The sequence below is a fragment of the Erinaceus europaeus genome, chromosome 1 (assembly GCF_950295315.1).
Source record: "Erinaceus europaeus chromosome 1, mEriEur2.1, whole genome shotgun sequence".
In the NCBI taxonomy this organism is placed as follows: domain Eukaryota; kingdom Metazoa; phylum Chordata; class Mammalia; order Eulipotyphla; family Erinaceidae; genus Erinaceus; species Erinaceus europaeus.
The window spans coordinates 102,712,438-102,735,791 of record NC_080162.1 but is presented as its reverse complement, the minus strand read 5'-3'; the positions used below and the strand labels follow the sequence as shown (position 1 = coordinate 102,735,791).

General features: G+C 40.9%; 1 protein-coding gene across 12 annotated transcripts in view; it reads left to right on the top strand.

Annotated features, from left to right (window-relative positions):
* The window catches only part of CPEB3 (cytoplasmic polyadenylation element binding protein 3), a 306,673-nt gene that overhangs the window by 49,851 nt on the left and 233,468 nt on the right, over positions 1-23,354 (top strand). The window lies entirely within an intron of this gene.

Sequence of the window (23,354 nt, the reverse complement as noted above, 5' to 3'; positions counted from 1 at the left end):
CCATGACCTTGTAATGAGTTGATATAAAAGTACACCTTGAAAAATATAATGTGTTTAGATAGCTTCCAATGAAGACACATTTTCCCCCCTTAAGTAGTTTTCTTTTTTGGTTGGTCTGTCTTGTTTTTCAGGGACTTGTGGACATAATTCTTATCCATTTATAACTCATTGTTGCTCAGGTGATTTTTGTAGTGTTTCCATCTTCAAGTGTTAAGGTTATGGGACTGGTTACTACAGTGTAAAAGTTCTGTTGTGTGGATTTTACTGAGGAAGACGAGTGAAGCTGTAATAATGTCCATGAAACTTGGAATGAAGAAGACACTTTTAATTTTTTTCCATTTTATTGGTGATTTAATAATGATTGACAAGACTGTGGGATAAGAGGAATACAATTTCATACAGTTCCCACCACCAGAGTTCTGTATTCATTGGAATACAGAACTTCCCCTCCATTGGAAGCTTCCCTATTCTTTATCCCTCTGGGAATATGGACCAAATATCTTTACGGGGTGCAGAAGGTAGAAGGTCTGGCTTCTGTAATTGCTTTTCCACTGGGCATGAGTGTTGACAGGTTGATCTACATCCAGGCCTGTTTTCTGTTTTTCCTCAGTGGGGTAGCGTTTTGGAGAGGTGGGGTTCCAGGACACATTGGTGAGGTGGTCTGCTCAGGGAAGTCAGGTTGGCATCAAGGTAGCATGTGCAACTTAGTGGCTGAAAAGCATTAAGATATAAAGCAGAAAAAATTGTTTAATAATCAGGAACCTAAAGGTAGGAATATAGCAGATGAGATTTGGGGTCTTCATGTTGGAGCAAGCTAGGAAGTCTATTTTAAGTATATTCCAAGGAGTCCATGAGTTTACTAATTTTTGCCTGAGCGTGACAGCTAATATGTAGGCTAAAAGTATTGTCTGGGAAGATGGTATTGGGAGTAGGACTAGAAAGTTTGATGGGGGGGGGGGTGTTGGGTGATAGCGCAGTGGGTTGAGCTCATGTGGCACAAAGCGTGAACAGCAGAGGGATCCCAGTTTGAGCTCCCGGCCCCCCACCTGCAGGGGAGTCGCTTCACAGGTGGTGAAGTAGGTCTGCTGGTGTCTATCTCACCCCCTTTCTGTTTTCTCCTCTCTCCATTTCTCTCTGTCCTATCCAACAGCAATGACATCAATGACTACTATAATAATAACCACAACAATAGTAGAACAATCAGGGTAACAAAAGGGAAAAAATGGCCTCCAGGAGCTGTGGTGGTGCAGGCACCGAGCCCCAGCAATAACCCTGGAGGCAAAAAAAAAAAAAAAAGAAAAGAAAAAAGAAAAAGAAAGAAAGCTTGATCAGGGTGGAGAATAGTTCCCAGATAAAGCAAAATTATGTAAATATCATTAACTGTAAATACCATCAATCTGCCCTAGGGCCCGTGCCCATTCACATTTAGCACAGGAGCCTGTGTAACCTCTGCATCCCTGTCAGTCTGAACTTGAATTCCATGGTCATACCTAGGAACATTCTAGGCACTACTCATTTCAAGACCAGTCTGGGGAAGACACTGTTTGAAGGCTGTCACTCATGATTACAGTCAAGCAATTTATTCTGTGATTCATTTTCCCATTCTTCAAGAATGGGGAAGAGAGCCTATATTCTGGTTTTATGAGAGACTAAAAAAAAAAAAAAATTCAGAAAATCAACACTGTTATGGCACTTAGATGCCTGGCTAACTTGTAGTTATGGTCAGAGTAGGAGTTGAACAGAGGAATTACTGATGATAGTGAGTAATAGAGTTAAACGCTGGTTGATAGCATATGGAGGTAGAGAAGAGTTATCTAGAAGGATTCCAGAGCAGTGAGAAGCTCTTGATTGGTTATGGGGACTACCTGTTCTTGAAAGCCAGTCCATGGTGCTCTGAGGGCCGTGTCACCAGAGATGGTGTCTATTTCTAACTACCTACTTGTGCTTATAAATGACTCACCAATACAAATTCAAGAATTTTTCTTTGGTGGTAGAAAACATCCTTTAAGGGGCAAGTGGTGGCACACCTGGTTGAACACACACATTATAGTGCACAAGGACTCAGGAAGCCCCCGGTCCCCACCTGAAGGGGAAAAGCTTCCTGAGTGGTGAAGCAGTGCTGCAGGTATCTCCCTTTCTGTCTCCCCCTTCCTCCCAATTTAATAAAGATAGTAAAAATTAAAAAATCTTAAAAAAAAAAAAGCAAACCCAGAAAAAGCCCTTTAACTCTTATTTTTCTGTTTGCTACAATTGTTGATTTTGGTAATTAGGGATCTACAAAGTTTCTGATTTGAGTGCCTTACTATCATTTGCCTGAAAACTCGTTCTCTGTAGTGGCTAGTGGAAGTTGTCAAGATAGAATTCAGAATAGAACCTCAAATGAGGAACTTGGGAGTAGAAGAATGTACCCACAACGTGAAAGGGACTTTTCTGGGGGAGGCCAGGAGGAGTTGCTATTTTTGCAGTTGTATCTGGCTTCCCAAGGAAATTTCCACAGTTGGTCCTTCTATCTTGCAACTGACTAGTATTGTGGAGGTTTTGTTGCACTTGGGTTTTATTGAGACAGTATTGAGATTTCAGATCCTTGTGTGCTCTTTACAGGTGCTGGGCATGTAAACTTCCTAATGTGAAACCATTCCAGTGTTTGCATTTTGAATTGATTTGAGATATAAATGTACGAGGGAAGTAGGACAAAATAAATTAGCATCTCGGAAGCAAGCCTACTTTTCTCTCCCCAAAGCACCATTATGTAATTCTCAGTATATATATATATATAATAAAATTATATATATTACCAGAGCACTACTTAGCTCTGGCTTATGATGGTACAGGAGATTGAACCTGGGACTTTAAAGCCTAAGGCATGAGAGTCTTTTTGGATAACCATTATGCCCTATGATATGTTTTTGATAAGAAGATTTCAGAAGAGAACAACAAAAGTGGACACAAATAGCCTTGGTAGCATTTGAAATGATCACAACATTAGTGTATACGAAGGGAAGGAGAAAATGTGTACTGAGGATGTATGGGTAACACAGATGCACAGCCAAACACCTTGACTTTTCAAGTGTTCAAACTGACTTCAAGATCAAGTATGAGGGGGCCAGGTGGTGGTACACCTGGGTAAGCACACATGTTATAATACACAAGGACCTGGGTTCAAACCCCTGGTCCCCACCTGCAAGGGGAAAGCTTTGTGAGTACTGAAGCAGGGCTGCAGGTATCACTGTCTCTCCTGTCTACTTGTTCTCTCCTCTTGATTTCTGGCTGTCTCTATCTAATAAATAAAAGATAATAATTTTTTTTAAAAAAAAGATCAAGTATGAGAAAAACATAACTCTTTAGTAACTCAGTGCAACTAACTAGTCAGTGCTACCCTGTAAGTCAGCATCTACTGATAGAAACTCTTAGTGAGCACCTGAAACTTAATAAGATCTCATTAAATGAGTGAGAAAAAAATTAAAAGCATATTGCTATAATATTCTTCTTTTTTTAAATTATTACTATATTTATTGGATAGAGACAGCCAGAAATTGAGAGGTAAGGGGGAGACAGAGAGACATCTGCAGCCCTGCTTCACCACTTGGGAAGCTTTTCTCCTGCAGGTGGGACTGGGTGCCTTGAACTTGGGTCCCCGTGTATTTTAATGTGTGCTCAACCAGGTGTGCCACCACCCAGCCCCCTATAGTATTGTTCTTTCTCTCAACATATTTAATTTTTTTGAGACAAATTCTTTATTTAGCATTCCTTTACAAGGTATCCATGGAATATAGAAATGTAGGTAAATGTTTAAAATGATAGAAGGGACTCCTCAGCTTGTCAAAGTGGAAAATGTTATCTGTGATCCTAATCGTTGTGAAAAATCTTACAGTTTCTAGGCTATGATTCTATATTTGTAAATTTGAAATGATAGGAAGTAGTAGGCCTCTGCTTTTTTTAAAAAATTTTTTAAAGAATTATTTTCCCATTTGTTGCCCTTGTTTTTTCATTGTTGTTGTAGTTATTGTTGTTGTTATTGATGTTGTCGTTGTTAGATAGGACAGAGAGAAACGGAGAGAGGAGGGGAAGACAGAGAGGGGGAGATAGACACCTGCAGACCTGCTTCACGGCTTGTGAAGCGACTCCCCTGCAGGTGGGGAGCCAGGAGCTTGAATTGGGATCATTTCACCGATCCTTGCGCTTTATGCCACCTGCGCTTAACCTGCTGCTCTGCCGCCCAACTCCAAGGGCTCTTGCTTTAACCATAGGTTACACCGTGTGATTTAATTTGTATCTGTTTATTGCTAACAGCTCATTCTTCTATAATTAATTTATCCTGTTCCAGTGATTTTTTTCTTTTGTGTGTGCTTTTGTTCCTGACTTAAAAGTTCTTATTTATCAATACTAAAACTGTCTAGAATAAGGTTACGATAATTATGACAGTGGCACTCAGAAACACTGAGAGGCTTCTTTAGTCTTAAGAGAAAAACCAAAAGCAGGTAATAGTAGACCCATACAGATGGCCACCTCTTTGAAAAATGTGAGACTAGATAGTGGAGGTATAAAGAGTAACTATCTTGGGCCGGGTGGTGACGCACCTTGATGCACAAGGACTAAGGTTCGAGCCCCCAGTTCCCACCAGCAGAGGGAAAGCTTTGCAAGTGGTAAAGCAGTGCTGCAGGTGTCTCTCTGTCTCTCTCCCTCTCTGTCACCCCCTTCCCTCTCAATTTCTGGCTGTCTCTATCCAATAAATAAATAAATAAAATTTTTTTAAAAAGTAACTATCTTTGGGGGCCGGGCAGCAGGTTAAATGCAGTGGGTTAAGTGCACATGGTGTGAAGTCCAAGGACCAGTGTAAGGATCCTGGTTTTAGCCCCCGGCCCCCCACCTGCAGGGGTGTTACTTCACTGGCGGTGAAGCAGGTCTGCAGGTGTCTATTTTTCTCTCCCCCTCTGTCTTCCCCTCCTCTCTCCATTTCTTTCTGTCCTATCCAACAATGAAAGCAATAACAACAACAATAATAACAACAACAATAAAACAACAAGGGCAACAAAAGGGGAAAAAATAGCCTCTGGGAGCAGTGGATTGATAGTGGAGGCACCAAACCCCAGCAATAACCCTGGAGGCAAAAAAAAAAAAACTATCTTAAATATATGGTAGGGCTTGGGGAATGCAAAGGGCTTGAAAAACTTAATGAAACATTTTAGTGATTTGACCGTTTAACTCCCTACTCAAACTACAGAGGAGTTTGTTCTTAGTGTTCAGATAAACAGCAGTTAAAAAAAAAAAAGCAAATATACCTAGAAGAACTTCTTTTTTGCAATCTGCCTGGAGATTTCCTTTCTTCTTTTGTACTGAGAAATATAACCTAGATATGCAGGGGGTTAAAAATAGCGAAGTTAATGATATTGTAGGAGAAGGCCAAGATACAATTTTGGCTTATGAATCTGTTATTATATGTTTGCATTTGATTTTATGGGGAGATGATTCAGCTCTCTGCCACATTATTGTTTCAAGCAGATACATTTGGGGCTGGGTCACAGCTTACCCGGTGGAACATGCATCTTAAACCATGTGTGAGGTCCTGGGTTCAAGCTCTGGCACTGTATGGGAGCACCATTGACTTGCATCGTATGAAAACACTTTGTACCACACTGGGAGGATCCTGTCCATGGATGGTAGAATGTTGCTAGAGCCTCCTCCAGTGCTGTCATAGCACTGTTTTTTAAAAAAGAATTTATTTATTTATGAGAAAGATAGGAGAGAGTGAAAGAACCAGACATTACATTACTCTGGTACACATGCTGCTGGGGATTGAACTCAGGACCTCCTGGTTGGGGATCCAAAGCTTTATCCACTGGGCTACCTCCTGGACCACTGTCATAGCACTCTATGTGAGTGCCTTAGCCATGTACTTGGCAAGGCAAGTGCTCTCCCCATCAAGCTGTTTCTCTAGCCCTGTTGTGATAGTTTTAATATCCCCCTCCAGACACAAATAACTGTCAAATACAGAGGACCCTGAGTGTAAGTACTAGCCTTACCCTTCTCACATAAGCGGTTTCATTTAATCTTTACACATTTCTTGTGCATTAAAGTATTATTATTTGAATTGAAATTTAGTATGACTTGACTAGTAAAATGACAGAGAAGGAATAGAAATGCTGATTTTTTTTCTAAAATTTTTTATTAGTGATTTAATAATGATTAACAAGATTGTAAGATAATGGGTACAACTCCATACAATTCCCAACACCATAGTTCCTTGTCTTATCCTGTCTATTGGAAGCTTCCCTATTTGTTTTTTAATTTTAAAAAATTTAATTTTTATTTATTTATTAGATAGGAGAGAGAGAAATAGGGTGGAGGGTAGATAGCATAATGGTTATGCAAAGAGACTCATGCCTGAGGCACCAAAGTCCCAGGTTCAAGCCCCCACACCCAGTGTAAGCCAGAGCTGAACAGTGCTCTGGTTTAAGAAAAAAAAAGGGGCTGGTGGTAAGTGGTAGCGCAGCAGGTTAAGCACACTGTGCAAATGCAAGGACTTGCCTAAGGATCCCTGTTTGAGCCGCCGGCTCCCCACCTGCAGGAGCTTCACAAGTGGTGAAGTAGGTTTTTAGGTGTCCCCCTCTCTGTCTTCCATCCTTTCTTGATTTCTCTCTGTCCTGTCCAACAACAATACTAATAACAACAACAACAATGATAAATAAGGTCAACAAAAGGGAAAAATAGCCTCCAGGAGCAGTGGATTCATAGTGTAGCAACCAAGCCAGCAATAATCCTGGAGGCAAAAAAGAAAAGACAGAAAAAGAAGTAACCAGACATCACTGTGGTACCTGTACTACCAGGGATCGAACTCAGGACCTCATGCTTGAGAGTCCAGTGCTCTGTCCACTGCACCACTTCTTGGACCAAAGCTTCCCTATTCTTTTTCCCTCTGGGAGTATGGACCAACATTCTTTTTGGGGAGCAGAAGACAGAAGATTTGGCTGGTGCAGTTGCTTGTCTGCTGAACATGGGTGTTAGCAGGTTGATCCATACCCTCAACCTGTTTTTATCTTTCCCGATTTGGGTAGGGTTCTGGAGAGGTATGGTTCTGGGACACACTAGTGAGTTTGTCTGTCCAGGGAAGTCAGAATGGTATTATGGTAGTGACTGACACTTGGGGCTGAAAAGCAGGAAGATATAAAACAAATTGTTCAAATAAACTGGAACCCAGTGATACATATAGAACAAATGAAAGTAGGGGTCTTTATGCGGAAAGAAACTAGGAAGTCTATTTTAAGTATATTCCAAGGGGCCCATGACTTCAGAAATTTTTGCTTGAGCTTGATAGCTAACATTGCAGGTGGACTAACAGTATTGTCTGGGAAGATGGCGGCAGAGTTGAGAAAGCTGGACTAGGGCAGAGAGTAGCTTCCAAATATGGGGAAAGTATATAAATACTGTTAATTATAAATCCCATCAGTCTGACCGAGGGCTCATATCTATTAGTATTTAGCACAGGAGCCTGTGTAACCTCTGAGTTGCTGTCAGTCTGAGCTCACAGCGCATGGTCACAGCTGATCTATCTTTTGACTCTATGTCCGGTCCTTGCATTCTATTACACCTGCTTGCTTGCCTCCTATCCTCATTTACCATTTTCCACTATGCTTTTGATAGTGCACTGTTTCTCCAGATCTTCCATTCCCCTTATCCAATATTGTCTTTCTAGCATTTGTCCCTCTCTAGAAGGAGCTGGCTTCATTTTTGTTTTTCCACCCTAGAATGTGGTCTCTGCAAGGGCAAGGACCTTTTCACTGCAATGTACCTAGTGACTGTGACAGTGCCTGCGATAGTTTAGGGGACATAGTAAATATTTGATGAATGTGTTAATGATTTACATTTGTGAATGATTGATTAGACATTATTGGCCACTTATGTGTTGCTAGTAACGTGAGAGTAATTTCATTTTATAGACATTTAAATGGAATCTACTAGAGATGAAACACTAGGAATTAGAGCAGAAGCACATGCTGTCATCAGGCTGCTTCATGACAAATATATATGTGTGTGTGTACGTTTTTTCTTTTTTTTGTCTCCATGGTTATTGCTGGGGCTTGGAGGCTTTTGTTGCCCTTGATGTTTTACTGTTGTAGTTATTATATTGTTGTTTGTTATTGCTGTCGTCATTGTTGGATAGGACAGAGAGAAATGGAGAGAGGAGGGGAAGACAGAGGGGGAGAGAAAGGTAGACACTTGCAGACCTGTTTCACTGCTTGTGAAGTGATTCCCCTCCAGGTGGGGAGCTGGGGGCTGGAACTGGGATCCTTACGCTGGTCCGTGCGCTTTGCCCTAAGTGTGCTTAACCCGCTGCGATATTACCTGGTCCCGTATTTGCTGCTCCAGCTCACTTTTTCAGCTAGAAAGAGACAGGGAAAGGGCAGAAGGTAGATAGCATAATGGTTATGCAAAGAGATGCTTGAACCTGGGTCACTGAGCACTGTAACATGCATTCAGGCAGGTGTGCCACAACCTGGCCCCTAAAAGTCTTTATTTAGAACTGATTGGGCAAGGTTCCAGAAGGAGCCGAAGAGATGAGATAGGTGATTTCATCATGAAGATTTGTTTTAAGCACAGGAAATAGCCATAGCCATAGCCATAAGTACGGTATACTGAGAGAGCAGGAGATTCAGATAGGGGTGAGGCCAGTGAGAGAGAAGGCTGGATAAATAGGTAAGAGACATATCCCAAAGACCTTTACATATTCTTTGCCTTCAACTTTTTAGAGGGATTACATTAAGCAGAGAAAGGTAGCCATTGTAAGGCTTTAAAGTTCATGAGTGAGGAAGTAGATATATTTTAGAAAGATTGTTCTGGGATATAGATTGTCAGGAACCAAATACAGACAGGAATACTAACTAACACGTATGGGTCTAAACTGATTGAGAGGAAGGGAAGTTTTTTAGAAATAAATTAGGAATGGCTGGAAGGACTGGAAATATGGTGCTTGCTTGGATAGGAGGAATAAAGGAGTTTAGAATGATTCTCAGGTTTTGTTTTTATGCAGCTGGGGGAAATGATCCAGAGGCAAAAATGCTTAATAGTGGCAGAACAGAAATCTCATGACTCATGAGCCAGGTGGGTTTAGAGTGGAGGAACTTCAGAAGGAAAAACTGTGTGTTGAGAATAGTTGAGCAAGTGATTTGACATCTCTTATCCACCATGCTTTTGTGTGACTCTTACTGCGTGGGAAGAAGAACCTTATTAAGATAGATTACTTTGTGGACTACTTATTAGAACACTAAATCTGTGAGATGAAATAGCTACCATTTTATGTCAAGAGCTTTTTTTTTTCCCTTAAATATTTATTTATTCCCTTTTGTTGCCCTTGTTTTTTCATTGTTGTAATTATTAATGTTGTTATTGATGTCATTGTTGTTGGATAGGACAGAGAGAAATGGAGAGAGGAGGGGAAGACAGAGAGGGGAAGAGAAAGATAGACACCTGCAGACCTGCTTTACCACCTGTGAAGTGACTCCCCTTCAGGTGGGGAGCTGGGGGCTCCAACCAGGATCCTTACGCTGGTCCTTGTGCTTCATGCCACGTGCGCTTAACCCACTGTGCTACCACCCAACTTCCCCCACCCCCTTTTTAATATTTATTTTCCCTTTTATTGCCTTTTTTTAAATTGTTGTTATTGCTGTCATCTTTGGATAGGACAGAGAGAAATGGAGAGAGGGGAAGACAGAGAGGGGGAGAGAAAGATAGACACCTGCAGACCTGCTTCACCGCCTGTGAAGCGACCCCCTGCAGATGGGGTGCCGGGGGCTTGAACCGGGATCCTTATGCTAGCCCTTGTTTTGTTTTTTAACCAGAGCACTGTTCAGCTGTGGTTTATGGTGGTACAGGGGATTGAACTTGAGACTTTGGAGCCTCAGGCATGAGAGTCTGTTTGTATAACTATTATGCTATCAACCCTCTGCCCAGGCTTAGTTTTTTTATTGATATAAACATGATGAAATATTTTGAGACTTAGAATTTTTACTTGAGGGTGCAAAGGAGAGATGTAGACAGATTATGAGGCCTTTTATTATTTTTTTTCTTTAAACCAGAGTACTGCTCAACTCTGACTTATGGTGGGTGATGTGGGGACTTCAAAGCCTCAGGCATGAGAGTCTCTTTGCATAATCATTATGCTACCTACCCCTGCCCTGATAATCTCTAAAACTGTATAGTGTTTATTCATTTGTATTTCTAGGGAAGGAACTGACTGTAAGATTCATTAAATTTCCAGAGGAGGGGGTCGGGCGGTAGTGCCCCAGGTTAAGCGCACATGGCGCAAAGCACAAGGACCTACGCAGGGATCCCGGTTCAAGCCCCTGGCTCCCCACCTGCACGAGAGTCCTTCAAGGGCGGTGAAGCAGGTCTGCAGGTGTCTGTCTTTCTCTCCCCCTCTCTGTCTTCCCCTCCTTTCTCCATTTCTCTCTGTCCTATCCAACAACAATGACATCAATAACATCAATAGTAACCACAACAACGATAAAACAACAAGGGCAATAAATGGAGAGAAAAAAAGCCTCCAGGAGCAGTGAATTCGTAGTGCAGGCACTAAGCCCCAGCAATGACCCTGGAGGCAAAAAAAAAAAAATTTCCAGAGGAGTCCATCACTCAGAAATGGATAAGATGTAGAGTATGGTACCCAATAAACTTTTAGAAGATTCAACAAACTTAGCTCTCATGAAATTTATTTTTCTTCTTCAGAGCTGCAATTTTATGTAACTTTAGTTTGAGAGCTTTCTACATAAAGACCTTTTATTTAGCTTTTTCTAGAGAAAGTTACTTTTTAAAATTTATTTATTTTTAATTAATTAATTAATTAATTAATTTTTACCATTTCACTGAACAGCTCTGGCTTATGGTGGTGCGGGGGATTGAACCTGGGACTTCAGAGCCTTAGGCATGACAGTCTGATTGCATAACCATTATGTTATCTACTCCTGCCCTATTTATTTATTTTTGATAGGACAGAAATTGAGAAGAGAGGGGAATGTAAAGAGGGAGAGAGACATACACTTTAGTTTGAGAGCTTTCTTCATAAAGACCTTTTATTTAGCTTTTTCTAGAGCAAGTTACTTTTAAAATTTTATTTATTTATTTTTGATAGGACAGACAGAAATTGAGAAGGGAGGAGAAGGTAGAAAGGGAGAGAGAGAGAGACACCTGAAGACCTGCTTCACAGCTTGTGAAGGATCCCCTGCCCCCTGCAAATGGGGAGTCAGGTATTCGAACCAGCATCCTTGCATGGGTGCTTGCGCTTTGCACTATGCATAGTTAACCTGGTGGTGCACCACCTCATGGCCCCGCAAGTTACTTTTTATCTTTTTGACATTTATTACATTAGTTTACATATTGTATTACATCACCCAAAGGTGATGAAAAGGTTTAAAGCACAAACCTACCACCTTCAGGCAGGTACACTTGCAGTTTGTCTGGTAGGGAAGGCTAATGGGCTACGAGTGCTGAGTGATTGCTATGGACTTTTTTTTTTCCTCCGGGGTTAGCACTGGGACTCAGTGCCTGCACTAGGAATCCACTGCTCCTGGAGGCCATTGCCCCCCTTTTGTTGCTCTTGTTGTTGGATAGGACAGAGAGAAATCAAGAGAGAAGGGGAAGACAGAGAGGGGGAAAGAGGATAGACACCTGCAGACCTATCTCACCACCCTTTGAAGTGACCACCCTGCAGGTGGGGAGCTGGGGGCTCGAACCAGGATCCTTGCACCCAGTCTTGCGCTTTGCACCATGTGCGCTTAACCCACTGTGCTACCTCCTGGTCCCCTGGCCCCTTTTTTTAAAAAAATATTTATTTTATTTATTTATTCCCTCTTGTTGCCCTTGTTGTTTTTATTGTTGTAATTATTGTTGTCGTAGTTGTTGGATAGGACAGAGAGAAATGGAGAGAGGTGGGGAAGAAAGAGAGGGGGAGAGAAAGATAGACACCTGCAGACCTGCTTCACCGCCTGTGAAGCGACTCCCCTGCAGGTGGGGAGTCAGGGCTCGAACCGGGATCCTCATGCCGGTCCTTGTGCTTTGCGCCACCTGCGCTTAACCTGCTGTGCTACAGCCCTACTCCCCTTTTGTTGTTTTTTTAAATATAGAAACAATTTGTAGGTTAATCTAGAAAGTTAACTAGGCAAAGCTTCAACTATAGTAAATGCTTATCTATTTGAATAGAGAAGTGGATTAGAACGTTTTGATTCAAGGGGTCTGGTGGTGGTGCACCCAGTTAAGCACACCAGTCACCATGCACAAGGACCTGGGTTCGAGCCCCTGCTCCCCACCTACAGTGAGGATGCTTCAGGAGTGGTGAAGCAAGTCTACAGGTGTTTTTCTTTCTCTGTATCCTCTCTCAATTTCTCTTTGTCCTGTCAAATAAAGTAAAAAAAAAAATTAAATTAAAAAAAAGAAAAAAATGGCCACTGGGAATGCTAGCAATAACCCAGCAATAACCCTAGTGGCAATTAAAAAAAGTTTTTTAATATTTATTTATTCTTTTATTGCCTTTTTTCTGTTGTTGTTGTTGTAGTTATTATTGTTGTCATTGTTGGATAGGACAGAGAGAAATGGAGAGAGGAGGGGAAGACAGAAGGGGAGAGAAAGACAGACACCTGCAGACCTGCATCACCGCTTGTGAAGCGACTCACCTGCAGTTGGGGAGCCGGGGGCTCGAACTGGAATCCTTACATGGTCCTTGCACTTTGCACCATGTGTGCTGAACCCGCTGTGCTACCGCCTGACTCCCTAAAAGTTTTGATTCAAGAGAGGGATGCTCTTTGACTTTTGTAGTACATTCAACAAGAAATAAATACTAGCTCTCAGAAATTCATGTTTCCAAAGGATCTCTTTCCTCAGAGGAATGCTTGTACTTTTCCTAGTTACATTTTGGTTGTTTCTGTCACCTTAGAATACCTACTTCTACTGTAGCCAGAAAAGAATTCAAGGTTAAAGACAGCAGTAAGAGACAGATCAAATTTATTAGTAGAAGGAAAGTGAAAGTACACGGGGTATATGGCCAGATTCTAGGATGTATTGCTGTCCATTTTGGGGAACCAGATTATATGGGATATGCTGGTTGGGGGGGTCGTCTTCCTTCATTCCTTCATTCTTTCCTTTCTTTTGTCTTTTCCTTTCTTTTTTAACCAGAGCACTATTCAGCTCTGGTTTATGGTGATGGTGGTGGTGGTGGTGGGGAATTGAACTTTGGAGCCGCAGGCATGAGAGTCTCTTTGTGTAACCATTATACTATTTACCCCACCCTGGATTGTAACTTTTCCTCAGCATTCCAAAGATATGAACTCATTTGAAGGTAGTAAACTTATTTTAGAAATTATTACCTATTTTCCACTTATTTGCCAGTATAGATGATTCTATTTGACTTATTTACATTAATATGATCTAGCATATGAAATGTTGTTTTGGAGTAGCTATTTTAAAGTTGGTGAGTCATGCAGCTATAACACAACATTTTCATTTTAAAATACAGTGGGATATTTAATGTTCTAGCTTAAGCCTAGATCCTAAGAGTTAAAAATGAGAAATAGAAAAGGACTTAAAGGAAATTATAGATTGATGGAAAAAAAAAAGATCTGAAATGAGGTAGGAAGAATGAAAAATATTATGATAGTGAATATATTCCTTTGCACTAGAAAGAAATAATGGAGGTTTGATAGACAAGAGAGTTGGAATGACACATTCTGTTACAGGGACATAAATAATGGAGAGTGTACTGAGTACTGAGACTTCAAATGACATTAAAATAGAGTGAAGATTTCAACAAAGAGGACAAAGCTAAGTAAAAGGATGCTTCAGCTTCTGTTATGATAATTAAATATTTAAAGAGGCAGCCATTTTATACTGTCCAGGAAGTTAAGCAATTGCCCATTTTATATTCTAGTTTTATGTAAGCAAGCCATCGGCTAGGAAACTGACATTAAGGCTTTATATTAAAAAGTTTCTCCTAGGGAATGTCATAAACAAGCTTAAAATGCAGTCATTTAATCTTTTGTAGCATAATCATAATATTCATAATGCCTCTAAGATAACTTCAGCTTGTTCCAAACCATCAAAGAAAGATACTGTGTGTTTAGCATAATTTGCATTGCATATATTATTAATTATCCGGTCTTATGACTTCTGATAGTACTCAGTATTATGAAAAAAGAAGGTAAATTTTGTAGATCTGTGTTCAATAGATAGAGCTATAAAAGCCCACCTATATGATGAGAATTTTTTTTTAAGTATGTATTTTATTTATTTATTCCCTTTTGTTGCCCTTGTTGTTTTATTGTTGTTGTCGTTGTTGGATAGGACAGAGAGAAATGGAGAGAGGAGGGGAAGACAGAGAGAAGGAGAGAAAGATAGACACCTGCAGACCTGCTTCACCACCTGTGAAGCGACTTCCCTGCAGGTGGGGAGCCGGGGTTCGAACCGGGATCCTTATGCCGGTCCTTGTGCTTTGCGCCAGCTGCGCTTAACCCGCTGCGCTACAGCCCGACTCCCGAGAATTTTTATATACTCTTTTTTTTTTTTTTTTTTTTTTTCCTCCAGGGTTATTGCTGGGCTCGGTGCCTGCACCATGAATCCACCGCTCCTGGAGGCCATTATTCCCTCTTTTTGTTGCCCTAGTTGTTGCAGCCTCGTTGCGGTTATTATTGCCATTGTTGATGTTGCTTTGTTGTTGGATAGGACAGAGAGAAATGGAGAGAGGAGGGGAAGACAGAGAGAGAGGGGAGAGAAAGATAGACACCTGCAGACCTGCTTCACTGCCCGTGAAGCGACTCCCCTGCAGGTGGGGAGCCGGGGGCTCGAACCGGGATCCTTACGCCGGTCCCTGCGCTTAGCGCCACGTGCGCTTAACCCACTGCGCCACCGCCGGACTCCCTATATACTCTTTTTATGTTATCCTTACTATATTTATAAATCTATATAATATAGAGTTTCACAGTATGTTACAAGTTACAATATTGTTAACTGGGTTTGATTTCTATAAGTGTTTACAAGATACATACTATATTCTTAGGCTGCTATTAGGCATTGTAGATTATATAAATTATCTGAATCCTGTTCTTTGGAACTAATACAAATGAGAGAAGGTAACTGCTAGACTGTATGTATAGTAGTTAATTCCCATGAGTGGCCAAGGGTAATCAAGAATACCTTGATCAAGAATGAGTTTTTAAAAAATATTTATTTATTCCCTTTTGTTGCCCTTCTTTCTTTATTGTTGGAGTTATTGTTGTTGTTAATGATGTCGTTGTTGGATAGGACAGAGAAATGGATAGCGGAGGGGGAGAAAGAAGGGGAGAGAAAGATAGACAGCTGTAGACCTGCTTCAACTCCTGTGAAGTGACTCCCCTGCAGGTGGGAAGCTGGGGGCTCGAACAGAGATCCTTATGCTGGTCACTTTGCACCATGTGCGTTTAACCTGGTGTGCTACCGCCCGACTCCCTCTTGTGATTTATTTATGTGGTGCTGAAGAAAGAACCTAAGGCCTCACTTGTGTCTGATACAGCTGAGTGGCCTCCCCACTCCAATTTCTGATTCCTTTTTGTTTAGAGGAAGGAGAGACGGCATATCAGTGCTCCACCACCCATGAAGTTTTCCTGGTGCCATCCATGTTGCTCCTATGTGGCACCGTGGTTCAAACCCAAGATCTCACATAGCATAGCGTGCACTCCACTGTGCAAACTATCTCCCAACCCTGTGCTTATAATTTTTTGCATTACAACACACCCACCCATGTATATCTCTTTTCTGTATGTATTCACACATATGTACATATAACCTGTAGACACAGGAGAGGGGAGAGAAATATTTTTTTAATTTATAAAAAGGAAACACTGACAAAACCATAGGATAAGAGGGGTACACGCCACACAATTCCCACCACCAGAACTCCGTATCCCATCCCCTCCCCTGATAGCTTTCCTATTCTTTTTTTTTTTAAATATTTATTTTATTTATTTATTCCCTTTTGTTACCCTTGTTGTTTTATTGTTGTAGTTATTATTGTTGTTGTCGTTGTTGGATAGGACAGAGAGAAATGGAGAGAGGAGGGGAAGACAGAGAGGAGGAGAGAAAGATAGACACCTGCAGACCTGCTTCACCGCCTATGAAGTGACTCCCCTGCAGGTGGGGAGCCGGGGTCGAACCGGGATCCTTATGCCGGTCCTTGTGCTTTGCGCCACCTGCACTTAACCCGCTGCACTACAGCCCGACTCCCCGCTTTCCTATTCTTTATCCCTCTGGGAGTATGAACCCAAGGGCATTATGGGATGCAGAAGGTGGAAGGGCTGGCTTCTGTAATTGCTTCCCTGCTGAACATGGACACTGACAGGCCAATCCAAACTCCCAGCCTGTCTCACTCTTTCCCTAGTGGGGTGGGGCTCTGAGTAATCAGGGCTTCAGGACACAATGGTGGGGTTGTCTGCCTAGGGAAGTTCGGTTGGCATCGTGGTAGCATCTGAAACCTGGTGGCTGAAAAGAGAGTTAACATATAAAGCCAAAGAAACTGTTGACTAATCATGAACCTAAAGGCTGGAATAGTTCAGATGAAGCCTTGGGTGGGGGGAGGGGTGTCTCCTTTTGTAGATAACTAGTAGGCATATTTTAGTTATATTCCAAAAAGCCCATGACTATACTAGGTTTTTTTTTCCCCCCTTGAGCCTGAAACCTGATATGTAGGTGGATCCAAGATATTGTCAAGGGAGATGATGTCATGGCTGGAAAAAGGACCAGAAAGCTGGGTCAGGGAAGAGATTAGCTCCCAAATATGGGAGAAGTGTATAAATATTGTTTTTTTATTTTTATTTTTTTATTTCTTTATTGGGGAATTAATATTTTACATTAAACAGTAAATACAATAGTTTGTACATCCATAACATCCCCCAGTTTCCCATTTAAATGTATAAATATTGTTGACTGTAAACCCCATCAATTTGATCTGGGGCCTATATTCAGCATAGGAACCTATGTAACCTCTACATCCCTATAGGTCCAAACTTGCATTCTGTGGTCATCAGTAGGAATATTGAGTTGCACCAGTTTCAGGACCCATCTTCCTCAGGTGGAGCATAGAGTATGTTATCCAGCCTCCCTTCTGAGGATGGAACATTCTCCACCATTGTTGACCCAAGTTCAGGGCAAGGTCCTATGGGGGTCCACAAAGGGGTCTATTGTGTTGTTCCTGATAGAGATGACTGGTAACACTGAGGAGAGGATTTATTCGAGGTCTAGATCCATCATGCCTGTTAGGGAATCTCAGGACTCCCCAACTAGGGCCCTAGCTGGAGAGAAATCTTAAGTAGACCATATAGTTGGAAGTAATATCAATGACCTATACAGTATGTCAAAAATTCTTCAAGTTCTGGGATGCTGGTTACCCAGTGGTCATTCTTACCCATTCTATTAATGTGAACTGTGTGTTATATTTTCCTCTCCCATTTTTTTCCCACGTCAAGCAATTTCCCCCCATCTCCCATTACTTCAAAATAAGTGCTGTCAATTTCCCACATACTTCATTTATATTCAGTTCTACATAGTTGAGTGCAAATTATCTGCTGCTTCCCCCTTTCACAATTCCATACTTTGCAGTCTGAAATTCATGGTTCACTTTGATTTTATGAAAACAGAATTTCATTCTGTGCAGTAGAGTAGAACAACTTCCCTTTCTGTATGCTGATAGAGAAGAGTGGGGCCCTGGGAGCTGGGAGGTAGCACCTGGTTATGGGCACATGGTACAAAGCACAGGACCCATGCAAGGATCCTGGTTTGAGCTCCCTACTTGCATGCGGGGTCACTTCATCAGTGGTGAAGCAGGTTTGCAGGTGTCTATCTTTTTCCCCCCCTGTCTACCTTTCTCTCCTTTCTCAATTTCTCTGTTGTATCCAATAAAAAAATGGCCATGGGAGCACTGAGCCCTAGCAATCACCCTGGAGGCAAGAGAAAAAGAAAAAGAAAGAAAGAAAGAAAAGTGTTCATTTTAACACTTTATTTAAATTTATTGTTTAGTCTATGGTTCATAGTGTAATAAGTGCTTTACAAACATTTTTCTAGTATACATGTAAAGTAGGTGTTATGGTTAGTGAGATTTTTCATAACAGGGAATTAAAAGGGAGGTTGGGGCTAGGTGGTGGCACACCTGGTTGAGCACACATGTTAAAATGCATAAGGGCCCAGGTTCGAGCCCCCAGTCCCCACCTGAAAAGGGAGAGCTTTGCAAGTGGTGAATCAATACTACAGGTCTGTCTCTCCCTCTCCCTTTCTCCATCTACTTCCCAACCTCTCCTCCCCTTTCCCTCTTGATTTAAGACTGTCTCTACCCAATAAATAAATAAAGATAATAAAAAATTTTAGGGGGTTGGCAGTAGCACAGTGGGTTAAGCGCACATAGCACAAAGTACAAGAACCAGCGTAAGGATCCCAGTTCAGCCCCCGGCTTCCCACCTGCAGGGGGTGAAGCTCCACAGGTGGTGAAGCAGGTCTACAGATGTCTCTTTCTCTTCCCCTCTCTGTCTTCTCCTCTTTTCATTTCTCTCTATCCTATCCAACAACAATGACATCAGTAACAATAATAATAACCACAACAACGATAATAAAAAGGCCGATAAAAGGGAAAAAAAATTAGCCTCCAGGAGTAGTGGATTCATGGTGCAGGCACTGAGCCCCAGCAATAACCCTGGAGGCAAAAAAGGAAAAAAAAAATTAAAAGGTTAAGTAACTTGTTTACAAACTCTACTAAAATTAAAAGACTAGGGACGGGAAGTCAGGCGGTAGCGTAGCAGGTTAAGTGCACATGGCGCAAAGCACAAGGACCAGTTAGGATCCCGGTTCAAGCCCCTGGCTCCCCACCTGCAGGGGAGTCACTTCACAGGTGGTGAAGCAGGTCTGCAGGTGTCTGTCTTTCTCTCCCCCTCTCTGTCTTCCCCATCTCTCTCCATTTCTGTCTGTCCTATCCAACAATGATAACATCAATAACAACAGCAACAATAAAAACAATAAGGGCAACAAAAGGGAAAATAAATAAATATAATAATAGTAATAAAAAAAAGACTAGGGACATAGTGTAAGACTAAGAGCTATATCCTTGGCATGTGTAAAGACCATGGGTTCAACTTCTTCCACCAGTAAATGAATACATTCAATATAATAAAATAAACTTGAGTGCTTATTATGGACTATAATTCACAAAGCAACAGCACATTATGAATCTGGCTACCAATCATCAAGCGAATTTAAGACTGATTATCTTGTATACACAGTTGTACAAATAATGAGTTCTCTCTGCTTTTCCTTTCCATTTCTTCTTGGCTTCTTCTTTTTCCTTCCTTAAATTGTGTGATGTTTCCTCTTGTGAGTCTTTGTTTTTGTAATATAGTATATATCTAATAATTTTACATGAGGTTAGTCATAATTCTGCCAGTCTGTTAGCTTTTTCCCCCCCTTTGCTTCCAGAAGGCATAACAGTTTCTGGTGATAATAGAGACCATGTGAAGAGTAAAATAAGATGTGTTCATTTGTATTTATGTTTCTGTATTTTTGTTCATAGATGTAATTTTTTTACATTGGTACCACTTATTTTCCCTCTTGTTGCCTTGTTGTTTTTTATTGTTGTTGTAGTTGTTATTGTTGTTATTGATGTCATCATTGTTGGATAGGACAGAGAGAAATGGAGAGAGGAAGGGAAGACAGAGGGGGGAGAGATAGACACCAGCAGACCTGCTTCACTGCCTGTGAAGTGACTCCCCTGCAGATGGGGAGCTGGGGGCTCAAACCTGGATCCTTACACCGGTTCTTGCACTTGAAAATGTAATTTTTAAGAAAAATGTTTATTATCTTTATTGGATAGAGACAGAAATCAAGAGGGAAGGAGGAGGTAGAGGGGAAGAGAGACAAGAGAGACACCTGCAGCACTGCTTTATCACTCATAAAGCTTTCCCCCTGCAGGTGGGTACTGGTAGCTTGAACCAGGCTCCTTGTGCTTTGTAACATCTGCACTCAACCAAGTGTGCCACCAACCAGCCCCAAATGTAATCTTTACATTATGTCAGTTTAAAAACTTCACTGGTCTGTGAGGTAACTAGACAACAGCATAGCATGTGGCAAACAGGAGGTACTTAGCAGAGCATGTACCATAGTGATGCTCTGGTTCTCTCATGAGTAAACACTTTTTTTTTAAAAAAACTATTACCCCTTTTAAAAAACATTTAATTAGAGGGCTAGGAGGTAGAGCAGTGGTTAAGCTCACATAGCGTGAAGCTCAAGGACTGGCAGAAGGATCCCAGTTTGAGCTCTTGGCTCCCCACCTGCAGGGGGTGGGGGTCACTTAACAAGCAGTGAAGTAGGTCTGGCAGGTGTCTATCTTTCTCTCCCCCTCCTCTCTACATTTCTCTCTGCCCTATATGACAATAACATCAATAATAACAACAATAATCACTACAACTACAATGAAAAACAAGGGCAACAAACAGGAAAATAAATAAATGTATATATAAAAAGATCACCTTGTATTCTTTTGCCTTCTAAAAGCCATTATTATATTAGAAGAAGAAGAAGAAATTCAGGTACAGAAAATGGGTTTTTAATAACTTAAACAATGGTGCTTTGTAAGTCTTGGTTTTAAAGCTACCAAACACTGAAGCCAAAGTTTTCAAACTGCTGCATACTTTGACAAGTAAAATCTATTTCTGTCTTCCGATCTACATTTATGACCTAAGTCAAGTAAATACACCTGGTTTACTTAAACAATTTTATGCAGACAGTCTGTTATGCACTGTGGTTTCAGATGTGCAATGATTTGTACAACTGTTTATTCCCAAGTATGCCTTAAGCAGAACAAATGCTTTTTTCTGTATAGTTCCTTGCCTTAATACATATGTCATATAAATTTTTAAAAAATCTCATTGAATAAGGATAGTTATAATTCTTCCAAACTGGTACCTTACTTTCTCCCCTCTACATCAAGAAAGACGCAATATATTCATTCTGCTGATAGTAGAGTCCATGGAAAAATTAAAATAATGTGTACTTATTTATCTCATGAAGTAAATATTTAAAGGGAAGTCCTTCTGGGATCAGGAGACAGCTCATCCAGGAAGGTTTAAGTCTTGTTACCACATGAGAACACCACACTACTGGGGGGAGGAAGCTCCGTGGATGGTTGAGCAGTCCTGTGCTATCTCTGTCTCTCTGTCTTAATTTTTAAAATAATGAAAAAATTTGACCTGAGAATAGTAGAATTGTGCATATACAAGACCTTAATCACAAAAATAAAAGTTATTCTTCAATTACTTTTTATTACACATGCCATTTTATGTATACTATTTGTGTGTGAGGGAGGGAGGGAGGGAGAGAGAGAGAGGGAGAGAGAGAGAGAAAAGCACTAGTCCATCATTCATAGAGATCACTTGTCTTTCTCATGTGATGCCAGGGATAGAACTCGAGGTTTCACATGTAAGTATTAAACTCTACAGGGTCCCTTTAATTACCCTTTAAAGAAAAGCATATCAGTACTTCATCCTTTTTATTGTTGATTACTTAGTCATTAGGACATGTCATAATTTGTTCCATGGAGTAGTTGATGGGCATTTATATAATTTACAGTTTTGGAAATTATAGATAAAGCCAAAATATTTATGTACAGGTTTTTGTGTAGACATACAATTTTATTGATCTTGGGTAAATAATTAGCAGTAAGATAGCTGGATTGGATGTTTAAGTTTATAAGTAACTCACAAACTGTTATTATTATTATTATTGCCAGAGCACTGAGCATGTCTGGTTTATGGTGGTGCAGGGGATTGAACCTGGGACTTTGGAGCCTCAGGCATGGGAGTCTCTTTGCATAACCATTATGCTATCTGCCTCTGCCCTTCACAAACTAATTTTTCAATGTGACCTTATCACTTTGCTTTCCTACCAGCTATTATGATTGTTTTGGGTGTTTAATGTCTTAGCATTTAACTAGAGTTTATTTTATTTAGGCCATTGTAACAGGTATGTGGTTCTTTGTTTCATTTTTTATATTTATTTATTTATTTATTTAAATAAGAGCGATACAGAGAGAAAGTCTCTTTTTTTCTCTCTCAACTCTGGTTTATGGTGGAATTGAGGATTAAAACTGGGACTTTAGTGCCTCAGGCATGAAATTCTTTTGCATAACTACTATGCTAGTTCCCCAGTCCCTTTGTTAGTTTTAAATTAAAATCTTGCAACAAGAAACTATCCAAAGGATGATTTCAATGTGAAGCAGTCATTATTGAATTTTTTTTAACATTTTAAAAAATATTTATTTATTCCCTTTTGTTGACGTTGCTTTTTTTTTTATTGTTGTAGTTATTGTTATTGATGTCGTTGCTGTTGGATAGGACAGAGAGAAATGGAGAGAGGAGGGGAAGACAGAGAGGGGGAGAGAAAGACAGACACCTGCAGACCTGCTTCACTGCTTGTGAAGCGAAACCCCTGCAGGTGGGGAGCTATCGAACTGGGATCCTTACACAGGTCCTTGCGCTTTGTGCCACGTGAGCTTAACCCGCTGTATTACCACCGACTCCCCATTATTGAATTTTTATGTGCCAGATTCTCTGCTAAGTGATGGAGATATGGAGAAATAAGAGACATGTTTGTCCCCATGAGATTTACAGTTTATTGAGATGAAAGGCAAAAAAAAAAATTCATGATGAGTTACTGTTAAATTATATGCAATAAAAATACTGGGTTGGGGAAGTACAGTTCAATTGTACCTAGAACTGATCAATGTTTTAGAAGAATTTGGATATTTATGATCAGTGGTGCACTAGGTGGTGGTGCACCTAGTTGAGCACATATTATGATGCACAAACTCAAGGACCCACTTTTTTTGTTTGTTTGTTTGTTATTGTTGCTAGATAGGACAGAGAGATCAAGAGAGGAAGGGAAGACAAAGAAGGGAAGAGACAGGTAGACATCTGCAGACCTGCTTCACCACTTGTGAAGCAACTCCCCTGCAGGTGGGCAGCCAGGAACTCAAACTGGGATCCTTATGCCGTCCTTGCGCTTTGCACCATGTGCGCTTAACCAGCTGTGCTACTGCCTGGCCCCCAAAGACCTACTTTCAAGCCCCCAGTTCCCACCTTAAGGGGGTAAACTTTTGGAGTTTTGAATTAGTGTTGTAGGTGTCTCTCTCCTTGTCTCCCTTTTTCCACTCAGTTTCTCTCTGTCCTATCAAATAAATATTTAAAAAAATGAAAACAGTATGATCAGCTGTATGTTCCTTTGCATAATGTTCTTAATTAGGTTTGTTTGCAAAGGTCATACTCCTCCTATATTACTGTGCTTATAAGCAACTGGGGATCATATTCTTC